The 27,069-nt window shown below is 44.3% G+C and overlaps 1 long non-coding RNA gene across 1 annotated transcript; it reads right to left on the bottom strand.

The window, feature by feature from the left end:
- Positions 1-250: 250 nt before the first annotated feature.
- On the bottom strand, positions 251-15,505 carry LOC143960937 (uncharacterized). The gene is made up of 2 exons (XR_013270384.1): positions 15,377-15,505; positions 251-924 (listed from the first exon to the last, which is right to left on the bottom strand). It is a non-coding gene; the product is annotated as an uncharacterized LOC143960937 (long non-coding RNA).
- Between the last annotated feature and the right edge of the window lie 11,564 nt (positions 15,506-27,069).

The following is a 27,069-nucleotide window of genomic DNA, read 5'->3' as shown; positions in this document are numbered from 1 at the left end:
TGACAATATAGTGTATTTCTGACTGAACTTACCCTAATCCTTTGAGCCATCAGAGGTTATGAGGTTGATTTACTAAAACTGGAGAGTACAAAATCTGGTGCAGCACTGCATGGAAACCAATCAGCTTCCAGGTTTTATTGTCAAAGCTTAATTGAACAAGCTGAAGTTAGAAGCCGATTGGCTTCCATGCAGAGCTGCGCCAGGATCTGGTTAAATGGAATGATCCCAAAATAAGTTGCCAGTCCACACATTTATTTATTGTAACAGCATGTTTTATTAGCATATTCTAAGGTTTGTAACTTTACACTGCTCACACATCTTTTCTAAATACTTGGTATATTTCTTCAGAATCCTTTGCTTATGAACTTGGCTACACTTAACCCTTTATAAGACGTGTACAGAACGGACATCATAATTTCCTACCATTCTTTGCTCCACAATTTAAAGTGTGGAATGAACCGTACCCGTGGGCCACATAGCAAGTAATTTTTTTAAAATCTTTTCAGCCTTTGTAGACGCCATTGTTTGGTTTTCATTTCATCTTTCACAGGTCGATCATGATGGGGGCTTTCTCTCGTTGGGGTGGGTGCCAGTTATTCAGCCACTGGGATATGAAGTGGAAACATTTTTTGCTGCCTCCATCTCTTTTTACGTGAGGGACGGGTCGTGCAAAGGTCTGAGCGCCAGCATTAACATAGCTCTGCAAACAGACCGTATACAGAAAGGCCGTCAGATGGAGGAAACACACCAGTCCGAAGATGACCACAATAATGATGGTCTGAGGCTCCCACAGCCCAGCATCCACAGCGTCTTCCAGCTGCCTGAGTGTTAGGTTCCCCCTGGCTACCATATTGATGGGAGGATAATTCATGTTGCCGTGGTGACCAGACACTGAGCCGAGGCCTTCTTCTCTAGCGATCCATCCTAGAAAAAAAAAAAATGACACCTAATTAGTCCTCTGTTGTTGCATAACAAGATTTGCTTTTCTACACCATCAGAGCTGTGATTTGTATTTGTGATCTTCATAGATTTTTTGGTGACAAAAGGTCTGATGCAAGGAAAGGTCTTACTCCAGCAACCAATGCATGCTGTTTGCTACTTATAGGGAAAATCACTCGCTGCAGTCATACCAATGATTATTCATAGAGGGAAGGATAATTAGTATAATTGAATAATTGGAAGCCTAATCATAGGTGGCAGATGTAGCAGGAACCTTTTGTATAAAGCTGTCAGGCTTTGCAATGTTTGGAGACTAAAGCCTCGTGCCCACCATTGGATTTTCGGCAAGGAATTGTGTGATGACCTAAAATCCGACCGTTAGTACGCTCCATCCGACAATTGTTGGCCAACTTTCCACCAACAAATGTTGGTTGGCAGGCTAGTAAATTTCCGGCGGACAGCGGTCTGTTCAGATTTTCTGATCGTGTGTATACAAGTTCGTCACAAAAGTCCAAAGTACAAACACGCATGCTTGAAATCAATGCTCACCAAACCCAACATTAGCAGAAGGTGCCCAAAGGGTAGCGCTAAAGAGCTGAAATTCCTTGTAGTACATCACTAAGTTCATGTTTGTTGGCTGACAATTGTGTACCGTTTGTATGCAAGACAAGTTCCTGGCACACACCCTTCGGACAAAAGTGTGATGCTTTGTCTGCAGAAAATCCAATCGTGTGTACAAGGCTTTAGACCCCAGATGCACTACAGTGGTACCTTGGATTGCGAGCATAATCCCTTCCAGGAGAATGCTTGCAATCCAAAGCATTCACATATCAAAGCTAGTTTCCCTATAAAAGTCAATGGAAATGAAGTTCCGCATTGACTTATATTGCATGCAATACCACATGTGGCCAGAGGTGGGGGGGGCGTAGGAGAGCCTCGGAAATACTCGGGGACAGCCCGGCTGAACTTGGAAACGCTTGAGAACTGAGTATTTCTGAGTGTCCCTGGCTCCCCTGGTTAGTAGCAATAAAGCAACCATAATATGATATGAAGCAATGATCATACAGCAGTACAAAGCACTACAAAGGAATGCACATGGTCTGATGATCTCTGTACATAAAAAAATTCTTCTATTAAAAAAAGTAAGTGCATGGCGTATGACTGACACGTTTCATGTGTAAAACACTCTTTAGGGGCGGGTGCACCAACGTCTACAAAAAGATAAATGAATTGCAATGTATATCAATTAAAAAAGGTATATATGAAAAGAAGGAGGAGGGGTGACCACTCGTCCCTCCACTGGTATGTGAGTATCCTTTTGGGACGAGTGGTCACCCCTCCTCCCTCATACCTTCTTTAATTAATATACATTGAAATTCATTTATCTTTTGTAGACTTTGGTGCACCTGCCCCAGAAGAGTGTTTTACACACGAAACGCGTCAGTCTTACGCCATACACCTACTTTTTATATATATATATATATATATATATATATATATATATATATATATATATACAGAGATCATCAGACCATGTGCTTTCCTAAGTGCTTTGTACTTCTGTATGATCATTGCTTCCTATTATGGGTTGCTTTACTGCTACTAATGTGTTCAATACTGTTTGTTAATCATGATATGGTCCGGCCCATTCACCTGGGCACATACTATAATACCGTGTCAACATCTTCATAATAAATGTTTTTACAAAAAATTGACTGAGCCATTGGCCGCACATACTCACATCACACACAGTCCCAAAACCCTTCCTTTCTATATATACACAGGGACGGAGAAGTGCGTACTTGTATGTCTCACTCAAAGTCCTAATTTTATCTCCATTTACAGTGATGGGGATGGATCTCACCACCCGTTTTAACCCTGAAAATGTTAAACTACCACACTGCAACCACGTGCATTGCATGCAGTTGCGGCACGGCCTCCTTCCCTTGAATGGGTCTCATTTAGCAGCAAAACCACTCGCTGAATGTTGAATGCAACAAGCCGTTTAACCACTGCCCTATAGCAGATATACTGCTCCAGGGCGGCTGCTGTGCACAGGATCATGTGTAAATAAATATATATCTAAAAATATGTGATCCTGCACTTCTGGGTATTGGCCGCGCATGCGCACAGTTGGCAGCTTACTACCGCTGTGATTATACAGATGTCTGTCAGCACTCACCAATCATTCGGTACAGGCGCAGAACAGTAGTCTGCCTATGTTAACAAAAGCATCTCCCACACTGTACAAAAACACAGGCTAGGCACACAATTAACCCTTTGATGGTCCCTGATGTTAACCTCTTACCAGCCAGTGTCATTAGTACAGTGACAGTGCATATTGTTAGCTCTGGTCACTATATTAGTGTCACTAGTTCCAAAAAAAAGTGTCAGGTGTCTGCTGAAATAATGCTATAAGTCGCTGATCGCCACCATTTCTAATAATAAAGAAAAATGTAAAAAATCCATAACTATATCCAATAGTTTGTAGGCGCTAGAACTTTTGCACAAACCAATTAATATATGTGTATTGGGATTTTTTTTTTTTTTGCCAAAAATATGTAGCAGAATACATATTGGCCTAAATTGATGAAGAAATTTGAGTTTTTACATTTATTTATTGGATATGTTTTATAGCAGAAAGTAAAAAATAGTGGGGGTTATTTACTAAAGGCAAATCCAATTTGTACTACAAGTGCACTTGCTGTAGATCTGAGGGGAAGATCTTAAATGAGGGGAAGCTCTGCTGATTATATCATCCAATCATGTGCAAACTAAAATGTTATTTTCCTTGCATGTCCCCCTTCGATCTACAGCGACTGCACTTCCAAGAGCACTTGTAGTGTAAAGTGGATTTGCCTTTAGTAAATAACCCCCATTGTGTTTTTTATTTTTTTTTCAAAACCGTCTGTCTTTTTTTGTTTATAGCGCAAGAAATAAAAAAAACAAAGGTGATCAAATACCACCAAAAGAAAGCTCTATTTGTGGGGAAAAAAAAGGACATAAATGTCATCTGTGTACAGTGTTGCATGGCCGCGCACTTATCAGTGAAAGTAACGCAGTGCCACATTGCAAGCAATGGTCTGTTTCAGGAAGAGGGGGTAAATCTCCTAGAGCTGACGTGGTTAATTTTTTTTTCTGCATCCATGAAGCATTCCGTGCCAGTTTGCCATACCACATTTGAAACACACTGCCCTTGCGATCTGCAGGGGATGTCAGTACAAAGTTAACTTACCCCAAACGCAGTGCGTTTGCCTGCACCAGAACGCATGCTACAAATGTACCATGTGATCCAGTTGCAGTGCATTTCCAAAAGTGGTGCTTGCGTGCCTCTGTTTCGGTGGGTGGTAAAATTGCGGCAGAGCTGCCTGTTTCTAACGCCCTCCTGGCTGCCTGTGTGAATGAACCCTAATACTTCTCTTCCTGCCTTAATCCAAAAAAACTTTAAAGTGGAACTAAACCCGTAGGATGGATGTGTTTCCATGCCTAGCTTGGTCAGTTTGAAATAGGAAGGGGGGGGGAGGGTAGGGGACTGGTGGGATCACCGGGTATTTCACACATAAGCAATAAAAAGAGAACAGGATGTGTTTTTATAAGCACATGGTAACAGACACATCAGAATATGAAATGTTGGGGGTCACATACATTTTATTGCTACTAATAGACTGCATGGTATATTTCAGTTTTTATTTTGCCCATAGTAGCTCTGCATGGGCAGAACTCCATCAGGACTTGCTCTGCCTACACCTAAAAGGCCTGCCCAGCAGGCTCATCTTTGTTCATGATTTCTGAAAACCTCAGTAACAACAACTGTTTATCTAGGTTTCAAAGAAACAACTCAGACATGTTTTCATGGATATTTACTGATGAATGAAATATGACATTATGCCCGTGTAACCCAAGAGGCGAATCACATGTAATATTTAAAGTTGTTGTAAGCCTCAGACATGAAACATGAACAACTCCTATCCCTCTATAATGTGAACTTGTATCGCTCCAGAGCACGAAGTGTCTTTTCTGTCCGCTGCTTCGTTCCTCTACTATAAGCATGAGTCACTTCTGATGAGTTTTCCTGACACAAAGAGAAAAATGGTGACAGCAAAAAGACTGCTGCAGGTAAACAGGTACAACGTATGTAGGGGGATTTGTTTCATCTCTATGGGGCCAGTCACTTCACTGGGTGTATGTGAGGGTTTACAGCCACTTTAACTACTTGCTGACCACCTGCCAGAGATGTACTGTGGCAAGGTGGCTTGGTTGCGCAAATCTCCATACCGGTATGGCGACTTGTGCACTAGCATTTGTGGTCGCGCACATGCTGAGATTTGCCAGTGGGGAGAGCCAATCAGTGTATCCGGGGGACTCGATGTCTGCCAGCCACCCGCGATCATTCCCCACAGAGGCAGATTGGGGATCTGCCGAAGTAAACAAGGCAGATCTCCGTTCTTACAGGGTTGACACTGAGATCTGTCTTCCAGCTGAGCAGAAAGATGGATCTGTGTGTTTCCCCAGTCACACAATCTCCCCATAAAGATAGTAATCACAAACAGGGAGCCATTTAACCCCTTCATTGCCCCTGATGTTAACCTCTTCCCTGCCAGTGTCATTAGTACAGTGACAGTGTATATTTTTAGCACTAATCACTGTATAAATGTCACTGGTTCCCAAAAAAAAAAGTCAGTTGTATGATGTGTCCATCGCAATGTCGCAGTCCTGCTAAAAATCATTGATCCTCGCCATTACTAGTAAAATAAATAAAATAAATGAAATGCCAAAAAATCTATCCCCTAGTTTGTAGATGCTATAACTTTTGCACCATCCAATCAATATACGCTCATCTTTTATTTCTTTTTAGTGAAGACTACGGTATATAGAAGAATACATATTGGCCTAAACTGATGAATACATTTTTTTTTTTATATTTTTTTTTTTGGATATGTATTATAGCAGAAAGTTAAAAATATATATATTTTTTTCAAAATTGTCAGTCTTTTTTTGTTTATAGCACAAAAAATAAAAACCACAGAGTTGATCAAATACCACCAAAAGTAAGCTTTATTTGTGGGGAAAAAAAGGACATCAATTTTGTTTGGGTACAGAATCGCACGACCGCGCTTTTGTCAGTTAACAGGTCACAGAGCTGAAAAACGAGGAGAGGTAAGTGTAAACAAACCTCTCCCTGGGCTTCCTATTGTGGTTGTCACTAGGGATGAGCTTAGCGTTCGAGCCAAACTCATGTTCGACTCGTACATTGCCTGGTCGCCTGTTCAGCGAACAGTGAACAATTTGGGCTTTTCGCTGCAAATTCGAAAACCCGGGAGAAATCTAAAGTGCTAATTTTAAAGGCTAATATGCAAGCTACTGTCCTAAAAAGTGTTTGGGGACCCGGGTCCTGCCCCAGGGGACATGGATCAATGCAAAAAAAAGTTTTAAAAACTGACGTTTTTTCAGGAGCAGTGATTTTAATAATGATTAAAGTGAAACAATAAAAGTGTAATATTCCTTTAAATTTCGTACCTGGGGGGGTGTCTATAGTATGCCTGTGAAGGGGCACATGTTTCCCGTGCTTAGAACTGTCCCTGCACAAAGTGTCATTTCGCAAGGAAAAAAGTATTTTAACCACTTCCCACCCGGCCAATGCATATATACGGCCGGGTGGGAGCCGTCTACTCCTGATAGGACATTCAGGAACGTCCTTCAGGAGTAGCGGGATCGTGCCCGCGCAGCGGCGCGATCCCGATGTGCTCGTGTCACCCGGACACGGCACATCTCAGATCGGCAGGAGGGCTCTGTGATTGGCCCTCCTGATCACATGACGGCCGTGTCCAATCACGGCCGTCATGTGATGTAAACAAACAGCCGGTTGCTAGGCAATCGGCTCTCCTCTCCTCACACGGAAGTTACCGCTGAGGAGAGGAGAGCAGAACGCTGCAGCCGGCTGATGATCAGTGAGTATGGGCTGCTTTTTACAGCTTTTTACTCACTGATCATCAGTGTAGTGTAAACACACAACACACCACACAGTACAAACACAGTCCCCACATATGTCCCCAAAACACACATGTCCCCAAAACATACATGTCCCCAAATAATAAAAACACATGTCCCTAATAATAAAAACATGTCCCCCACATATGTCCCACTAAAATCACATGTCCCAATGATTATCTGCACACATATGTACGTGATCACCTGCACACATATGTACATGATCATTTGCGTACATATGTCCATGATCACACAAACCAATTATTATACACTTAACGGAATTTTTTTTACCAAAAACATGTAGCAGAATACATTTTGGCTTAAATTTATGACAAAATTAGATTTTATTGGATTTCTTTTCAAATAGAAAAAAGAAAATATTGTTTTTTTTCCAAATTTCCGCTATTTTTGCGCTTATATCGCAAAAAAAACGGAGTCGTGAATAAATAACACCAAAATAAAGCTCTATTTGTGCGAACAAAATGATAACAATTTCATTTGGGTACAGTGTAGCATGACCGCGCAATTGTCACTGAAAGCGCTAGAGCGCTGAAAGCTGAAAATTGGGCTGGGAAGGAAGGGGGTGAAAGTGCCCTGTATTGTAGTGGTTAAAATCACTTTGAATTGTTGGCTCCCGTAATACAGAGAACACTCTTTGACTCTTTGAGAACACTCATTATGGAGCACAATTCATTAATTGATTTAAAAAAAAAAAAAAAGCATGGGGGTTCCCCTAAATTCAATTACCAGGCCCTTCAGGTCTGGTATGGATATTAAGGGGAACCCCGTGTTAAATTTTAAAAAAAATTGACGTGGGGGTCCCCCTAAATTTCCATACCAGACCCTTTATCCGAGCACGCAACCTGGCAGTCCGCAGGAAAAGGGGGGGGGCAAGAGAGCGCTTCCTGAACCGTACCAGGCCACATGCCCTCAACATTGGGAGGATGCTTTGGGGGTCTGTGACCCCCTCAAAGCACCATATCCCCCCCCATGTTGATGGGGACAAGGGTCTCATCTCCACAACCCTAGCTGGTGGTTGTGGGGAGTCTGCGGGCGGGGGGCTTATCAGAATCTGGAAGCCCCCTTTAACAAGGGGACCCCCAGATCCTGCCCCCCCCGTTTGAAATGGTAAGGGGGTACAAAAGTACCCCTACCATTTCACAAAGAAAGTGTAAAAATGGTTAAATAAGACAAACACACTTTTGAAAAATTCCTTTATTAAAAAAAAAAAAAAAAAGATTCCAGCGGTGCTAATCCACTCTTGCTATCCAGCGATGGCTGATCTGATCCAGCGACGGGTGATTTTCAGTCCAGCGCTGTCCATACATGCATCCGTCTTCTGTCTCCTATGCAGGCATCCCAGCGCTGACGTTTCTTATATTAGGAGGACGGGGCCACCCGTCACCTGATCCCGCCCCCTCTGACGCTGGTGAGGGAAGCCATGGGGTTCCCCAGTGACGTATGGGTGACCCCGCCCCCCTCTGATGTAACGCAGGTTTCGTCAGCGCTGGGATCCCCGCAGTGTCTCCGCAGTGAAGACAGAAGACTGATGCATGCATGGACAGCGCTGGACTGAAAATCACCCGTCGCTGGATCAGATCAGCCATCGCTGGACCCCAAAGAGATAATCATCCATCGCTGGATAGCAAGAGTGGATTAGAACCGCTGGAATCTTTTTTTTATTTTTTTTATTTTTAATAAAGGAATTTTTCAAAAGTGTGTTTGTCTTATTTAACCATTTTTACACTTTCTTTGTGAAATGGTAGGGGTACTTTTGTACCCCCTTACCATTTCAAACAGGAGGGGGCAGGATCTGGGGGTCCCCTTGTTAAAGGGGGCTTCCAGATTCTGATAAGCCCCCCGCCCGCAGACCCCCACAACCACCGGCCAGGGCTGTGGGGATAAGGCCCTTGTCCCCATCAACATGGGGACATGGTGCATTGAATGTTCTCTGTATTACGGGAGCCGACAATTCAAAGTGATTTTAAAAGACTTTTTTTTCCTTGCTAAATTACACTTTGTGCAGGGACAGTTCTAAGCACGGGAAACATGCGCCCCTTCACAGGCATACTATAGACACCCACCGGGTATGAAATTTAAAGGAATATTACACTTTTATTGTTTCACTTTAATCATTATTAAAATCACTGCTCCTGAAAAAACGTCAAAAACTTTTTTTTTGCATTGATCTATGTCCCCTGGGGCAGGACCCAGGTCCCCAAACACTTTTTAGGACAGTAACTTGCATATTAGCCTTTAAAATTAGCACTTTAGATTGTGAACGTTCAAGTCCCATAGACTTTAATAGGGTTCTAAAGTTCACACGAAGTTTAGGTCTGTTCGCAGGTTCTGGTGCGAACCAAACAGGGGTGTGTTCGGCTCATCCTTAGCTGTCACCGATTGTCTGTTCCCTGTTATAGGGAAAGACGATTATTGACGTCACATGCCAAGCCGTGCCCCCTACAATTAAAAAAAACACATAACGTCACACATAACCCCTCCTTGCCCCCTAGTGGTTAACTCCTTCACTGCCAGTGTCATTTACACAGGAATCAGTGCATTTAAATAGCACTGATTGCTGTATAAATGACAATGGTCCAAAAAATGTCCGATGTGTCCGCCATAATGTCGCAGTCACAATAAAAATCGCTGATCGCCGCCATTACTAGTAAAAAAAAAATATATTAATAAAAATGCTATAACACTATCCCCTATTTTGTAAACGCTATAACTTTTGTGCAAAAAGTAAAAAATATTGAATTTTTTTCAAAATTGTCGCTCTATTTGTGTTTGTAGCGTAAAAAGTAAAAACCGCAGAGGTGATCAAATACCACCAAAGGAAAGCTCTATTTGTGGGGAAAAAAGGACGCCAACTTTGTTTGGGAGCCACGCTGCGCGGTTAAAGCGACAAAGTGCCGAAACGCAAAAAGGGGACTGGTCCTTTGGCTGCAAATTGGTCCGGGGCTTAAGTGGTTAAGAGAGTAAGTCCTCCGGGGCTGAAGTGGTTAAGCAAATCAAGCTATACTCCAGTCCAAAATTCCTACCACTGTTGGGTGAAGTTAATTTCCTCTGGCCTGCTTAGCCCACTGAACTGATTGGCACACTTGTTTTTTCATAGCTGGAACAGGTGAGATCTACTATGGCGTCATATGATGTGCCACATCTCTGAGTGTGTGCCCACATCTCTCTGTGCATAGATGGTACAATCAATAGCTCTTTCAGGACACGGGTCCTTTAAAGCAGTCCTCTCCATAGCTGCCAGACAACGTGATCTAGGGGGGCTCTGCAATGTGAGGAATGTTCCGAATAAAGTTCAGTTCTGCGAAACGCAAGGAACTAATTAAATGTGGCTGCACGGAGCTGATAACAATGTGTTGTTTGGGTTTTCATGTCATCTTCCGAGGGGGAAAAGGACAGAGCTCCGCATAACATACAAATAGGAATTCTCCATAAAAAGTCATATAATTACTTAAATTAAAGGTACCTTATTTAGCAAGACAATGCAAAATTCCCTGCCTATCAATTTTTGCATTTTGTTTTTTACTTTTATTTTTTTTTGGAGGGGACGTCTTTTGCACATTTAGAACATTAGATTGTAAGCTCATTTGGGGCAGACTGTTAAAAAAATAAAAATAAATTCTCGGTACTCTATAAACTACTTATGTCGCAACTTAAAATAAATAAACTATAAGGAGCGTAGAATTGAAAGTCCACAACACCAAGACAAAGACTTTGACTCCAGTAAATTGGAATTTGCTTTCTATGGTGGTTTCTGCACCCTGCACATTATCATTATTCTGTACACCAGCACTGAATACATAAGTAGATTAAATGAGAGATCTAACATTATTACTGCTTGAACTTCACAGGAAGTTATCAGAGATTTTTTATTTTTTAACAAATTCAGATTTTGTCAAAATGAATCGAGCATAGTCTGTGATCGGCAGTCAATTCAAGTGCAGGTACCCTCAACGGGCACTCATGCCACGTACACACGACCGGACTTTCCGGCAGACTAGTTCTGACGGGCTTTCCAAACGAACGGATTTGGCCACACATGAACGGATTAAGTCAGTTCATAAGTCCGTTTGTTTTGAACGTGATGATGTAAATGGGACTAAACAAGGAAGTTCAATAGCCAGTAGCCAATAGCTTCCCTTGCGTCGTATTTGGTCCGTCGGACCATCACACTGACAAACGTTTTTTCCGATTTTAGTCCGTCGGAATTTAGTCCATCGGATAGATTTGAAACATTTTCTATTTCTAGGTCCGTCTGATTTTTTTTTCGAAAAAAGATCGGACTAGCCCACACACGATTGGATTGTCCGACGGCCTAATCCCTTCAGACCTAGTCTGCCAGAAAGTCCGGTCGTGTGTATGCGGCATTAGAATTTCTAATCTATCAGATGGCCGATTGATCCTTACACGCTGTGTCTCCGAGTACTTAACGTTGCCATGCCTGAACTGTCTACTGACAAGGGAGGAGACAAGCAAATCTTTTCCATTGCCATTTGAGCGATCAGCTCCTGCAGTGCAGTTTTCAGGGTCCATTTCAATTGTAGTTTTATTTATTTCTGTTTAAGGCTAGGTTCACATTGCTGCGATGCGGGAACGCCGCGAATCCGCGGCGTTTTCCCGCATCGCATACCTTCCGCCGGCAGTTCACACTGCCCTATGCGGACGGCTGGGGGTGTCAATGTTATGTTAATGACACCCCCAGATCCGTCGGCATATCGCAGTGCGATCTGCCGACTCGCACAGGAATCGGATCGCATGGTGTGAACCCCCATGCGATCCGATTCCGTTGCGGACCCAAAAAAGGGTCCCGTGCGAGTTTGCTGCGGGACCGCTGCGAGTTCAGCCATACTATCTGTATGGCTGAACTCGCAGCGCTACAGAGATCGGATGTGATTTGCTGTGCGAATCACATCCGGTTCTCCCCCCGCAGCGGTGTGAACCCAGCCTAAAGCAGAACTAAATCCATCAATTTAATGGTTTAAAAAAACAGTTACATTCCTGGCATGCCCACAATGCTAACTGTCACATTGGCTTGTGCCAGCCAACTGTCAAACCATCAAATGGCTGGTGTCATAACTGATCACATGTGCAGCATCATGACAATTGCAGATCAAATAGAGGCCAAGATGGCTGCCTCCTTGGCTGAAAAGGATAGGAGGGTTTAGTTGTCCTTTAAAGATAGCATTCTAGCACACCAAGCAAAGGGGCTGGTATCCTTAGAGCAGCCTTTCTCAACCAGGGCAGGGTTGCCAACCGTCAATAAATTCACTGGCAGTTTGTAAAATCCATGAATTTTACATCTGTCTGTGATGTCCATATTTGAGATGCACCTGTATGCACATCACCACCACTTTTGGCTGCTTCTCTAGAGTAGTAAAGCAGATACTGTATATTGGTTAGAGCAGTGCTCTCCAAAACTGCGGCCCTTTACTTGCTTTTACTCGGTACTTGGGGCATTATTCCCTCCACTGTCGTCAGCAATGGGGCATAGTTCCTGCCACTGGCACTGACACCAACAATGGTCACTATTCCTCCCATTGATACCAATGGTGGGGCACTATTCCTCCCATTGATACCAATGATGGGACACTATTCCTCCCATTGATACTAATGATGGGGCACTATTCCTCCCATTGATGCCAATGGTGGGGCACTATTCCTCCTATTGATGCCAATGATGGGGCACTATTCTTCCCATTGATACCAAAGATGGGGCACTATTCCTACCCCCTAATATCAATCATGGGGTTTTCTACCTCTGACAGACTTTTTCTACTCTCACTGACCACAGTCCGACCCCCCTAAAGCTTGAAGGATAGTAAACTGGCCCTTTGTTTAGAAAGTTTGCAAAGCCCTAAGTTAGAGGGACATTTCCGCAGAACACTGAGTGGTGTACCTGACAAAGATCCTTCATGGTTCTTGTGGTAGATGCCACTGATGCTGACTGATGTGTCCCCCATGATTAATCATGTGACTTACAATCAAAAACATTTCTGTCATATATGGAGGGATTTTTGATCGGCTTTTTCACTTGGCACTCTGAAAACCTAGAAGGGTAACCACAGCTCCTGTATTACTGTAATATAGCAAAAAATCCAGGGAGAAGGTTTAGTGACTGTTATGAATGTAGTCCCATGGCCTTGGGTCTCATGCACATCGCTGGATGGGGATTGGTCTGAGGTAAATATTAGGGAAGATGCACACTGAAGGTTTTTTTTTTTTTAGCTTCATTCATAGAATGCATTTTGGAGAATAGATTATAGACATTAGAGGATTTCTACATTCTTAACAAGCAGTAAATGAGCTTTAAAGCCCCCAGGTCCCCAGTACCACTGCATTGGGAAACAATTCATTCCCAAACTGACTACACAGAAGTCATCTATCAGCAGCTCAGCTCACCCCGCTCCTCCTTCCAGAGCCCTGCTAAGTGCATACATTGATGATTAGTAGGCTGATGTGAGATGGGAACAGGGGAACACACTCATTTCTGGTTTAAAGACATTCTATTCAAGTTTGTATTCTTAAAGCGCACTTTCAGTCATTGTTTCAACTTTCCATCTATTAAATCTTCTGCCCTTGTTGTTTTAACTTTGGATAGTAAAACATTTTTTCTGCCAGTAAATACCTTATACAGCCCACTTCCTATTTCTTGTCTGGTCATTAACCTAGGCTTATGACATCATGCACAGCTCTCTCTCTCTCTAACTCTGTGAGAGTTTTTCAGGAAGGGAGGGGGGTGAATCATAAGAGGGCCAATGAGGGCTGCATGTGTCTGTGTAAATCCAGGAAGTGAACAGGCAGCAGCTTCAGCTTTCCATAGTTAAAATGGGATGCAGCCAGATTAAGTAGAGGTAGATTTCTGCAGCTTATTTGGCACGTACAGAATCACAGTATATATAAAATAATATGCAAAGTGATTGAAGGGAAGCTTCAGAATGGCAAAGATGTTTTTATTACAAATTATGTGAGCAGACTACAGTTCCTCTTTAACTCAAAAACAAAGTACCTTGCCTTCAACCTCTCCGAATCTCCAAATTACTTTTTTTTGTTGTTATTGCTGTGCTGAGTCAGGGCTGTTCTGGCAGCAAAAGGGGGATCTACTCAATGTTAGGTGCGTGGTCATAATCTTATGGCTGATTGGTGTGTGTGTGTGTGTGTATGTATATGTATATGTATATATATATATATATATATATATATATATATATATATATATATATATATACACACACACACATTATATATATATATATATATATATATATATATATATATATATATATATATATATATACACATATACATACATATACATACACACTGTATATACAGAGAAAGAGAATGGGGGTTATTTTTACAGGGTTATCCACTTTGCACTACAAGTGCACTTGGAAGTGCGGTCGCTCTAAATCTAAGTGGTAGATCTGAAATGAGGGGAAGCTCTGCTGATTTTATTATCCAATCATGGGCAAGCTAAAATGCTGTTTTTTTTATTTTCCTTGCATGTCCCCCTCAGATCTACAGTGACTTTACTTCCAAGTGCACTTTCAGTGCAATTTCAAGTGTACTTGTAGTGCAAAGTGGATTTGCCTTTAGTAAATAACCCCGAATGTTTTCACACTGTGTTGAATCCAACTGTGTGTTTTCAGGGGACAGTCGCTGAACTGTGCTAACATTGTTGAAGCCGTGTTGTCGCCCAAGCATCCAGACCAGAGAAGAGCCAGTGAGAAGGCATTAGGGTGACAAACCACCTGCCAAGGGTGCCCAGTCAGCCATTGGGTGAACCTGCCCCAATTCCTGGGGCCCATGCAAACTATGGAGCAGGGTCATGACTTGCTTAACATCTCAATAAAAAAAACAACAACTGCTGTGCATAAATTCCTTCCATCATATAACAAAGTAAAGAAGGTGAAACCCTTGTCTTGCTATTAGAACACATTATATGGGCAGTCTTATTGGTACCGAGAGGATGGAGATAAACCTTCCTGGATGAGCCATGGGTATGGCAGTGAGTGCTTTCTCTGCTAACCCCGGTATTAGGTCTCTGAGCAACATCTGTCTTCAACCTCAATAAATAGCTCTGTGACTGTCCTGTCATACGAAGGTTTGATGCACCTGGGTGGAAATGTTATGCCATTCCCCGCCTGTTCCCCATTGTCCCCAGCAGTGGTGGCATGGCTCACAGACTACCTTGCTGATGTCGGCACTTCCTGTCAAATGAACACTTTGTGGCTATCAGTTCATTTTATAAAATGGCTTAATATGCATGAGAACAATTCTACAATTCTGCACTAAGTCACCGCGGCTGCCTGTCTATCACATGCGTTTTGCAAGCAATTTCTCTCATTGCGGTTACAAATGGATTGTCATGACCCAGACAGGGGTCTGCTATTAACAATGGGTAGAAAAATGAGTTTTCTGTTCTAATTACCTGCGGCGTGTCAGAGGCGGCGAGGTCAGCGCTGGGTAACGGCAGGATGAGAATTCTGGTGCATTTCTGCATCTATATGGAGCTTGGTTTCTGTGCAGAATTTACAGAGGCAGGAAAAGGAGGGGGGGGGGGGGGGGGGGGAGAGGGACGTTCATGATTGTAGTTGCTTAGGAAACGCACCTCACCTCGGAGGGGAAGCGCTAAAGAGAAAGAAAAAATGTTTAAAATATCTCTTACAGAAAATACAGGAGTCTTCTGGTACCTAAGGAGTGATGTTTAACACCATGCTATTGGAGCCGTGGAAGCTCACCCTAAAATACAGAAGACCCCCCTGATTTTTACCCCTCTAACCCAGTTGCAGCACAAAATTTATTGTCATTATTTCACAGATCATACAGTGATATTCAGGCATAGCTCAACACAGAACACAACATAAACACGCACATATCAAGTACAGCACCTTGAAAAAGTATTCATACCCCTTGACATTTTCCACATTTTGTCATGTTAAAACTGTAAATGTATTTTATTGGGATTTTATGTGATTGACCAACACAAAGTGGCAAGGAAAATGATAAATGGTTTCCGAAATGTTTTACAAATAAATGTGTGAAAAGTGTGGCGTGCATTTGTATTCGGCCCCCCCTTAATACTTTGTAGAAACCCCTTTCCCTGTAGTTACAGCTGCAAGTCTTTTTGGAGATGTCTCTACCAGCTTTGCACATCTCGAGTGACATTTTTGCCCATTCTTCTTTGCAAAATAGCTCAAGCTCTGCCAGATTGGATGGAGAGCGTCGGTGAACAGCAATTTTCAAGTCTTGCCACAGATTCTCAATTGGATTTAGGTCTGGACTTTGGGCCATTTTAACCACTTCAGCCCCGGAAGGAATTACCCCCTTCCTGGCCAGAGCACTTTTTGCGATTCGGCACTGCGTCGCTTTAACTGACAATTGCGCGGTCGTGCGCCGTGGCTGCCAAAAAAAATTGACGTCCTTTTTTTCCCACAAATAGAGCTTTCTTTTGGTGGTATTTGATCACCCCTGCGGTTTTTATTTTTTATAAACAAAAATAGAGCGACAATTTTGAAAAAAACGCATTATTTTTTACTTTTTGTTATAATAAATATCCCCCAAAAATATATAAAAAAACATTTTTTTCCCTCAGTTTAGGCCGATACGTATTCTTCTACATATTTTTGGTAAAAAAATCGCAATAAGCGATTATTGATTGGTTTGCGCAAAGGTTATAGCGTTTACAAAATAGGGATAGTTTTATAGCATTTTTATTAATAATTTTTTATTATTTTTTTTTTTTTACTAGTAATGGCAGCGATCAGCGATTTTTATTGTGACTGCGACATTGTGGGGGACCCATCGGACATTTTTGACACATTTTTGGGACCATTGTCATTTATACAGTAATCACTGCTATATAAATGCAGTGATTCCTGTGTAAATGACACTGGCAGTGAAAGGGTTAACCAGTGGGTGGCAGTGTAGGGGTTAAGTGTTCCTAGGGGTGTGTTACTAACTGTGGGGGGGTTGTGCTTTCATTTAGTGAACACTGATCTCTGCTCCAATCACATGGAGCAGAGATCAGCGTCACTAGTTGCTAGGCAGAATGGAGAAATGCTGTTTACACGGCATTCGAGTCCGCGGGTCCCGCGACCAGACTCACGGGGGTCCCGACCAGCGCGGGAGCGTGCCGCCGGCGACACGCTCCCGATGGCAGGGCGGCATTGAAGATTGGACGTACATGTACGCCAATATGCCTGCCCGTGCCATTCTGTCGACGTACATCGTCGTGCGCTGGTCGGGAAGTGGTTAAATATAAATAACCCACATCACCTTACCCTATTACAGGCATACCCCACTTTTAAGTACACAATGAAGTTTATTTACTAAAGCTGGAAAGTGCAAAATCAGGCTCACTTCTGCATAGAAACCAATGAGCTTCCAGGTTTTATTACCAAAGCTTAACACCCCTGGCGTTATTCCCAAGTGTGGTTAGGGGTGAGATTTCAGTACCATTAGTGGTAACCCAAGCCACACTTGGGATCGCATCGCTGGATCCTAGAAGAGGCGACTTACCTTGTCCCCGGGATCCTGCAATGTACTCTCACTGTGTACGGCTGCCAGATCTTCCGCACTGTGTGCCCTGGCTTCCGTTCCCTGCCCCCAGTGCTTTATCCAGTGCCCTTGCCTGCAGTTTTACAGTACTTTCTGTATGGAAACTGCAGAGCGACCATGGCATAAAAAAAAACGCACCTCTACGTCAAAAGCAGCATATGGCCTACTGGAAAACAGCGTCCGCGATACAGAATCGCTTGCAGAATTGAGTGATAGCGATTCATGGGGAACTTCGTTATCAGGCACAGAAATCTTGTGCCTGTGCCCAGTGATATGCGGACTTGGTGCTCGATTAACTGCGGTACGGAGCACGCAGCGTCCCCAAGATTCCCATTTACTGGAGCAACTGGTATCAAAGTGGATGTGGAAAATGACAACCCATTGGCATACCTCCAACTCTTTTTGACCGAGGTTATAGAAAAAATTGTTACGGAGACAAATCGGTACCAGGAGAAATAAGCTGCTACGCATCAGAGGTTTGCAAGGAGCAGAAAGTGGGGAACCAGTGACCAAAGAGGACATCTGGAAGTTTCTGGGCCTCATAATTCTTCAGGGAGTGGTGGAGAAACGCCTGCAGAAATTGTATTGGACAACCAACAAATTACTAGCCACTGCTTTTTTTGGCACCGTCATGTCGGAGTACAAATTCTCTCTGATAATGAAATATTTGCACTTTCAAAATAATGACGAATTTGATGAGACTTCTCATCCAGCACCAAAACTGGAAAAGATTTGGGGGGTATATCAAATTATTCAGAAAAATTTCCAGCAGACCTATGTACCCGATAGAGACATCAGTATCGATGAAAGTCTAATGGCCTACAAAGGAAGACTCAGCTGGATACAGTATATCACATCTAAGAGCACGTTTTGACATAAAATCATTCATGCTCTGTGAATCCAGCACTGGTTACATATGGAATTCGGTCCTTTAGATCAGGAAAGGAACCACATTCAACGAAAGATTAGGTAATTATGGAATGGGAATTACTTTGAATGAGCCATTGCTGAATCAGGGCTACTGTGTAACCACAGATAATTTTTACACTTCTCCAGAACTCTATGAGTTCCTTCTACAGCATAAGACGGATGCATATGGGACCATTAGAGCTAACCGGTGTGACATGCAGCCAACCTTTGGCAATAAAAAGCTCAAGGCAGGAGAAATAGTTGCCTGGCAGAAGGGCAAAATGATGGCACTGAGATGGCGCGACAAAAAAGATGTGTGCCTAATGAGTACCATTCACAACACCTCTACTGTCATAGAACACACAAAAGGTGGAAAAGACGTAATGAAACCACAAGTCGTGATGGACTACAACCACACCATGGGAGGTGTTGACAGAGCTGGTCAGGCCATGACTTTTTATCCAGCCATGAGAAAGCAACTAAAAAAATTTACAAAAAAATCTTCAGGCATCTTCTTGAACAGTGCTTGTGGAATGCTTTCATTCTTCTAAAAAAAGAGTGACAAGCCTGTGGTTCATGCGGACTTTGTTTGGAAAATTGCCGAACTTATATTTCTCAAGCACCAAACACCAACGACTGTAAATAGATCTGGACGTCATGCTGCTGGCGTTGTGAACCCGGAACGCCTGACTGGTCGTCACTTTATGGACCACATTCCATCAACGGAAAAGAAGTCAGGACCCACAAGGATGTGTGTGTTTTGCTGCTCTAAGCGTGACGACACTGGAAGGAAAATCAGAAAAGAAACCAGGTTCTACTGTCCTGACTGTGACGTCGGACTTTGTGCTGTACCAGGTTTTAAAATTTTCCATACCCGGGACGTTTGCTGAAGCAATATGGCTACTAATATTGCACCCTTGTTTGGCCAAAAAAAGTCAGTGTTTTTGATTATATTATTTACTGAAATGTATTGAATAAAAAGTATTATTATTATTATTTATTAAATTATAATTTATGATTTTGTGTTTCAAACTTTATCATACCCGAGATGTCTACTAGACTCTGGTTTGGACATATTTAAGTGAGTTATTCCTAAGCCCTTGTACACACTGTCGGACATTCCGATGAAACAATGTCCGATAGGACCGTGTTGACGGATAATCCGTCAGTGTGTGGGCTCCATCGGACTGTTTCCGTCGGAGTATCCGACAGACCAAGTTTTCCAGCTGGGCTATAACATTTTCCGACAGCATGATCCGATCGGACTTTGTCCGATCATGTGTAGAGAATTCTGATCGGACAAAGTGCCATGCATGCTCGGATCAAATTCCTAGACCAAAGCTATTGGCTACTAGGCTGAACGTAGTCCCTTCCTAACGAAATAACGTCATCACGTTAAGTACAATCGAATTTTCTGACAACTTTGTCCGATTGTGTGTATGCAACAGTTTCGGACAAAATCCGACGGATTTGGTTGTCGGAATGTCCGACTGTGTGTACAAGGGCTAAGACTTACAGGCCTACAATATCAAATGCCAAATTTCCATGCAAAATAATGGTACCGCTTTCAGCACCTAAAATCTGAAATAATCATACCGCCAGGGAGGTTAATTGTACAAGCTGGGGTTAGAAGCTCATTGGTTTCTATGCAGAAGTGAGTCTGATTTTGTACTTTCCGGCTTTAGTAAATAAACCCCATTGTGTACTTAAAAGTGGGGTATGCCTGTATTTAACTTACTAACTTTAAAAACCTCATTACCCAAGGAAAAAGTGATTTCCTGACAGACTCCATGGCAGCAACGTGTGGGTTAAGTCCCTCCTCCACTACCCTATAGGACACTACTCCCATAAATCTTTGCTCCCTGCCCCTGGCCGTGTTCTTTTTTTGTCCTCCTCCGAAGGACCCAGAGGTGGTCTTTCTACCTGAAGATTTATCATCCCCACGATCGAGGTCGGCCGGTCTGCGACTCTGGGTCTGGAAAGTCGCATTACTCCGCTAAGCCCTAGCTATTAGCAGGGTATGGAGTGGGCAGTGGAAGAGGCGCTGTGAAGAAGCCCATGTCCTGGCCACTGGCAGGCGGGCTGCGCATTGGTTGGATAGCCAGCTATTAGCAGGTGACCTGTTTTTGCCCCCTGGAAAGTCCAATGTGATCTTACCTTACCTTCGGCCGAGTGATCGATCGTGGTGGGAGTGGTAAGAGGTTCTATAAGTTCATTATGGCAGCAGTTTTTGTATCTTTTATCTGTCTTCGTTTTTTCTGTTTGTTTGTATGTGCAGGCATGGCGGCTGGTTCTTTCGCATTCCAGCCGCCGTTCTACTTCCGGGTTTTGCGTTTTTCGGCCGTACTGCGCATGCGCGAATGCGGTTGAGATTGAGGCTTGGTTTCGCGCATGCGCGATAGCGGCAAATTGCCGCTATTTCGCGCATGCGCACAGGCACGGCGATGACATCACAGGGGCGGGTTATTTAAACGGGGAATTAGTCTGCAAGCTTTGGGAATGCTTGCGGGCTGTTGCGGTGACTTCCCCCTGCCTCTGTGTTGCATCTACTGGTAAGTGGCATTCTGGGACAGGGTGGCTATCCCTTCCCTGTCCCTTGCACTGATCCCTTGTCATCTTTTCAGCGCGTATGGATATCGCTGAGGACATGGATTCTTTACCGCCTGTTTGTGGCCAGCTGTCATGAAAATCGCAAGAAGAGACTGACCTCCAGGTCTTCTGGTTTATGATCGTCGCAGGTACGCACGATCGTACGAACGCGCATGCGTTCGTACGTAGGTGCGCGTGCGCAGGCACGTGCGCGGTCGCGTGCGTGCGTCCGTGTTGGCGCCAAATGGCCTATTTAAACTAGCCTCTTGCTAATGGTCTCTGCTGTCTGCTCTACAGCGTTATACCTGTGAGACCTGATCCGTAGTGTTCGTTCCTGTTTGACCCGGCCTGCCTGTGACCCATCTGCTATCTGCCTGCACCCGACCCCGGCTTGTTGTGACGATTCTCCTGCCTGTTCCCTGGTACTTTGTTTCCAGTCTGATATCTGACCCGGCTTGCTTTGACCATCCGTCTGCTAAAGGTGAACCTGCTTATATTGAACTGTGTCATCTGCTGCAAGTAACCTGCTTGTATTGAACTGTTCACCTGCTGCAAGTACCTGCTTATATTGCGCTGTTCATCTGCTTCAAGTCACTTGTCATATTGCGCTGTTCATCTGCTTCAAGTCACTTGTCTTATTGAACTGTTCACCTGCTGCAAGTGCCTGCTCATATTGAACTGTTTATCTGCTGCAAGTACCTGTGTATACTGCACTGTTCATCTGCTACAAGTTGCCTACTTCCCTGCACTGCTTATCATCAAGTTACCTGTTCCATTGAACTGTGTTATCTGCTATAAATTACCTGCTCCACTGAACTTCACCTACCCATCCTAACTCATCTGTTGATCCTGCCAGGCACCTGTACCCCTCCTTACTCCTGTGTTCCCTGTTACATTGCCAGGAAACCGGTAGTGGGAGTTGTAAGGGAGGCCTCTCTCCGCAATCCGGGCTCGCTACTAGACGGTACGTGACAGTAGCAGACAGCCAATGTCTGAGCCCGAGCGGGGAGCCTCCGCCATGGAAGAACTTTGTCAGCACCTGGCAGGACTTTCTGAGGCAGTTAAGGGCCTCCAGCAAGGCTACACCCGGCTGGAAGAACGGGTGATTGCTCTTTCCAACCCCTCCGGATCCTTGGGGGGCCCTCAACCATCAGTTTCCTCAGCTGAAGCAGGACCAGCACCTACAGTTGTGATGTTACCACCAGAACCTAAAGTTCCCACACCCGAGCGATTTTCTGGGAATCGCAGTAGCTTCAGAGCCTTCCGCAACTCCTGCGAATTATATTTCGCCCTCCAACCACGGACCTTTTCTCTGGAGGCTACCAAGGTGGGTTGTGTGGTATCTTTACTCTCTGGAGACCCCCAGACCTGGGCCCACCGCATATTAGAACAGAAGGACACAGCGTTGGCTAATCTTACTACTTTTTTTGATGCAATGGCTCAAATATACGAAGATCCCCAACTTTCAGCGACTGCAGAAACCGCCTTGCGGACCCTCCAGCAGGGACGAAGGGCGGTGGAAGATTATGTGGCCGAGTTCAGGCGATGGGGCGCGGATACGAACTGGAATGATGCTGCCCTTCGTCTTCAGTTCCGCATGGGACTCTCTGATTCTTTGAAAGATGAGCTTGCTAGAGTCGGTGTTCCACAGACCTTAAACGCACTAATTGACTTGGCGATATAGATCGATCGTCGTCTGAGAGAGAGGAGAGCCGAGAGGGCCACGGGTTTCTCTCGCCCAACCTGAATGCTTCCAAAGGCCCCAAGCCATTTACATCCAGCACCTGCCGCCCGACCCGGGGCCACGTCTGACACACCTGAGCCTATGCAACTTGGGGTCTTGCGACCATCTCTTACCCCCGAAGAACGTCAACGTCAGCGGAATAACAATCTATGTCTCTATTGCGGGGAATCTGGACATTACGTTAGGAACTGTCCTATTAAGCTCCGTAAGTGTCCATCTATGCCTCCTGATCTCCCAGACTCTTTAATAAAGTTTTCGTCTCACCTCATCATTTCTGTCTCCTTCCAGTTCCCAGGAAAGACTTTACAGACGCCCGCCATTATTGATTCCGGGGCATGCAGCTGTTTTATGGATTCATCCTTTGCTGCCCAACATCAAATTCCTCTCCTACCTAAGACCCGTGGACTCTCTATCCATTTGGCCGATGGCTCCGCTATTAAATCTGGTCCTGTAACTCAAGAAACTGCACCTCTATCTACTGTTATCTCTGGTTCGCATCGAGAACTTCTCCGGATGGACATTATCACCTCCCCACTTTTTCCTGTAATACTTGGGATGCCCTGGCTACAGGCCCACAATCCAACCATAAATTGGGCTACAGGAGAAATTACTTTTTCTTCACCCTATTGCCAGAAGTTCTGTGGTTCCTCCAGTTTCCTGAGACCAGCAACCTTATTATCTATTGACTCAGAGGTCGATTTACGTCAGGCCATTCCTGAAGTCTACCATGAATTCCTGGACGTGTTCAGTAAACAAAAGGCAGAGGTGCTCCCACCCCACCAAGCTTATGACTGCCCCATTGAGTTACTTCCTGGAGCCAAAATTCCATTTGGAAGGGTTTTCCCCTTAACAGAGGTAGAGCAGGAGAAACTCAAAGAATACCTCGAAGAAAATTTAAAGAAGGGATTAATTCGCCCGTCTACGTCCCCAGCAGGTGCGGGTATTTTTTTTGTTGAGAAGAAGGACCACACTCTCCGACCCTGCGTGGACTACTGTGAATTAAACAACATCACTATAAAGAACCGGTACCCTCTCCCTCTATTTCCAGAGTTATTCCAAAGACTGGGAACTGCTACGGTTTTCACTAAACTCGATCTCCGTGGGGCTTACAACTTGATCCGTATCAAGGCCGGAGATGAGTGGAAGACCGCTTTCCGTACCCGATTCGGACACTTCGAGTATTTGGTGATGCCCTTCGGTTTGTGTAATGCCCCCGCCACCTTCCAATACTTTATCAATGATGTGCTCCGGGACTTTCTGGACTTATTCGCTGTCGTTTACTTAGATGATATTTTAATTTTTTCTTCCTCCCTTGAAGCCCATCGCAAGCACGTCAAAAGCGTGTTGGGTCGGCTCCGCCAACACGGACTATATGCAAAAGCAGACAAGTGTTTGTTCGAACAGGAAAGTATACCATTCTTGGGGCTGATCATTTCTAGTAAGGGTATAAAAATGGACCCCCAGAAGATCGCTGCGATTTTGGACTGGCCAACTCCTGTAGACAGGAAAGGAATCCAACGTTTTATTGGATTCGCCAACTTCTATCGCAAATTTATTAAGGGGTTCTCGGCTATTGTCGCACCCATCACACAACTAACTAGACAAAGAACCCGTTTTCATTGGACCTCTGAAGCTCAAGAAGCATTCGAGACTCTCAAGGGACTTTTCACCTCCGCTCCTATTTTAAGACATCCAGATTCCTCCCTGCCATTTGTTTTAGAAGTGGATGCATCGGAAATCGCCGTAGGAGCTATATTATCCCAAAGACAAGGAACTAAGGCCCTGTTCCATCCTGTGGCTTTCTTTTCGCGTAAACTATCAGCAGCCGAGAAAAATTACGATGTTGGAGACTGGGAGCTGTTGGCAATTAAATCTGCATTAGAAGAATGGCGCTATTTGTTGGAAGGAGCTTCTCATCCAATTTTAATATTTACCGATCACAAAAACCTGGAGTACTTAAGATCTGCAAAAAGACTAAAACCAAGACAAGCCAGGTGGGCACTCTTCTTCTCCCGGTTCTCTTTTCATGTGACGTATCGCCCAGGGTCTAAGAATATAAAACCAGATGCCTTGTCACGGATGTTCCACAAGTCCCAGGAAATTTCTCCTCCAGATACCATTCTCGCTCCTGGGAATTTCCTTCTGCTTCAGGAAGATCTTCTCTCCTGGCTTAGACAAGCCTCCATGGGACGAATACCTTTTTCAGAACCAGAACTACAAACCAGAGGTGGGTTACTGTGGTATAAAGACAAGATATACATCCCTGAAACTCTGCGGGTATCTATCCTTGAGCTGTGTCACGACCACGCACTCGCCGGACATTTTGGTATCACTAGAACTATTGATTTGGTACAGCGTACTTTTTGGTGGCCTCAGTTATGGGAGGATTGCAAGAAATATGTGAACACCTGCACTACGTGCACTAGAAGTAAGAACTGTAAAACTAAGGCCTGGGGCCTCCTTAAACCATTTTCTGTTCCGGACAGGCCATGGAAAATGCTGTCTAAGGACTTCATTGTTGAATTGCCTCCGGCAGACGATCATACCACTATCTTTGTGGTGGTTGATCGTCTGTCAAAGATGGCACATTTTATTCCCATGAAGGGTACCCCCTCAGCCTCTGAAACTGCACAAGTGTTCATCTGCAAGGCCTTGAATATTGAACTGTCTTTCTCATCCGCCTATCATCCTCAGTCCAATGGGCAGACTGAGAGGACGAACCAAACTCTCGAACAATATTTATGCTGTTTTTCCTCTTTTGCACAAGATGATTGGATCTCCCTGCTTCCAGTAGCTGAGTTTGCGTATAATAATTCTCTCCATTCCGCCACCAAACAGACACCCTTTTTGCCAATTATGGCTTACACCTTTCATTTCTACCCAACTCCCTTCCTGAATGCTCAGTACCAGCAGTCCAGGATAAGATGAACTTTTTCTCAACCAACAACAAACTTCTGCAAGAAACAATGACTAGAACTCAAGAGCACAACAAGGCAACCTTTGACAAGAAGAGACGAGGGGAGTTAATACTGGTACATGGTGATTTGGTGTGGCTATCCGCGGTAAACTTGAAAATGGCGTGCCCTTCAAGGAAACTAGGTCCCAAGTTTTTAGGACCTTTCTCAGTCAAAAGGAAGATTAACGAAGTTGCTTTCGAACTAGAACTTCCAGACTCACTAAAGGTCCATCCGGTATTCCATGTGTCCTTATTGAAACCTTTCACTCCCAATCCATTTCCTAGCCGAAATACCACTCCTCCTGATCCGATCTTGGTTGATGGTGAAGAAGAATTTGAAATAGAAGCCATCCTAAATTTCAGAAGAAGAGGAAACCAGAACCAGTTCTTAATCAAATGGAAAGGATATGGTCCCGAAGAGAACTCCTGGGAGCCCGAGGACAACATTCATGCAAAAAACTTGATTCAATCCTTTAAAGGGGCCCATCCAGAAAAATTTGCCCGAAAGGGCATCCGGAGGCTGCCCCTTGGGAGGGGGCAATGTCATGAAAATCGCATGAAGAGACTGACCTCCAGGTCTTCTGGTTTACGATCGTCGCAGGTACGCACGATCGTACAAACGCGCATGCGTTCGTACGCAGGTGCGCGTGCGCGGGCACGTGCGCGGTCGCGTGCGTGCGTCCGTGTTGGCGCCAAACGGCCTATTTAAACTAGCCTCTTGCTAATGGTCTCTGCTGTCTGCTCTACAGCGTTATACCTGTGAGACCTGATCCGTAGTGTTCGTTCCTATTTGACCCGGCCTGCCTGTGACCCATCTGCTATCTGCCTGCACCCGACCCCGGCTTGTTGTGACGATTCTCCTGCCTGTTCCCTGGTACTTCGTTTCCAGTCTGATATCCGACCCGGCTTGCTTTGACCATCCGTCTGCTAAAGGTGAACCTGCTTATATTGAACTGTGTCATCTGCTGCAAGTAACCTGCTTGTATTGAACTGTTCACCTGCTGCAAGTACCTGCTTATATTGCGCTGTTCATCTGCTTCAAGTCACTTGTCATATTGCGCTGTTCATCTGCTTCAAGTCACTTGTCTTATTGAACTGTTCACCTGCTGCAAGTGCCTGCTCATATTGAACTGTTTATCTGCTGCAAGTACCTGTGTATACTGCACTGTTCATCTGCTACAAGTTGCCTACTTCCCTGCACTGCTTATCATCAAGTTACCTGTTCCATTGAACTGTGTTATCTGCTATAAATTACCTGCTCCACTGAACTTCACCTACCCATCCTAACTCATCTGTTGATCCTGCCAGGCACCTGTACCCCTCCTTACTCCTGTGTTCCCTGTTACATTGCCAGGAAACCGGTAGT

The sequence above is a fragment of the Lithobates pipiens genome, unplaced genomic scaffold (genome assembly GCF_037356315.1).
Source record: "Lithobates pipiens isolate NorthernLeopardFrog02 unplaced genomic scaffold, aLitPip1_a1.2 Scaffold_8, whole genome shotgun sequence".
Taxonomy (NCBI): domain Eukaryota; kingdom Metazoa; phylum Chordata; class Amphibia; order Anura; family Ranidae; genus Lithobates; species Lithobates pipiens.
Note: the sequence above shows the minus strand (reverse complement) of the source record. Positions and strands in the feature narration are given on the sequence as shown.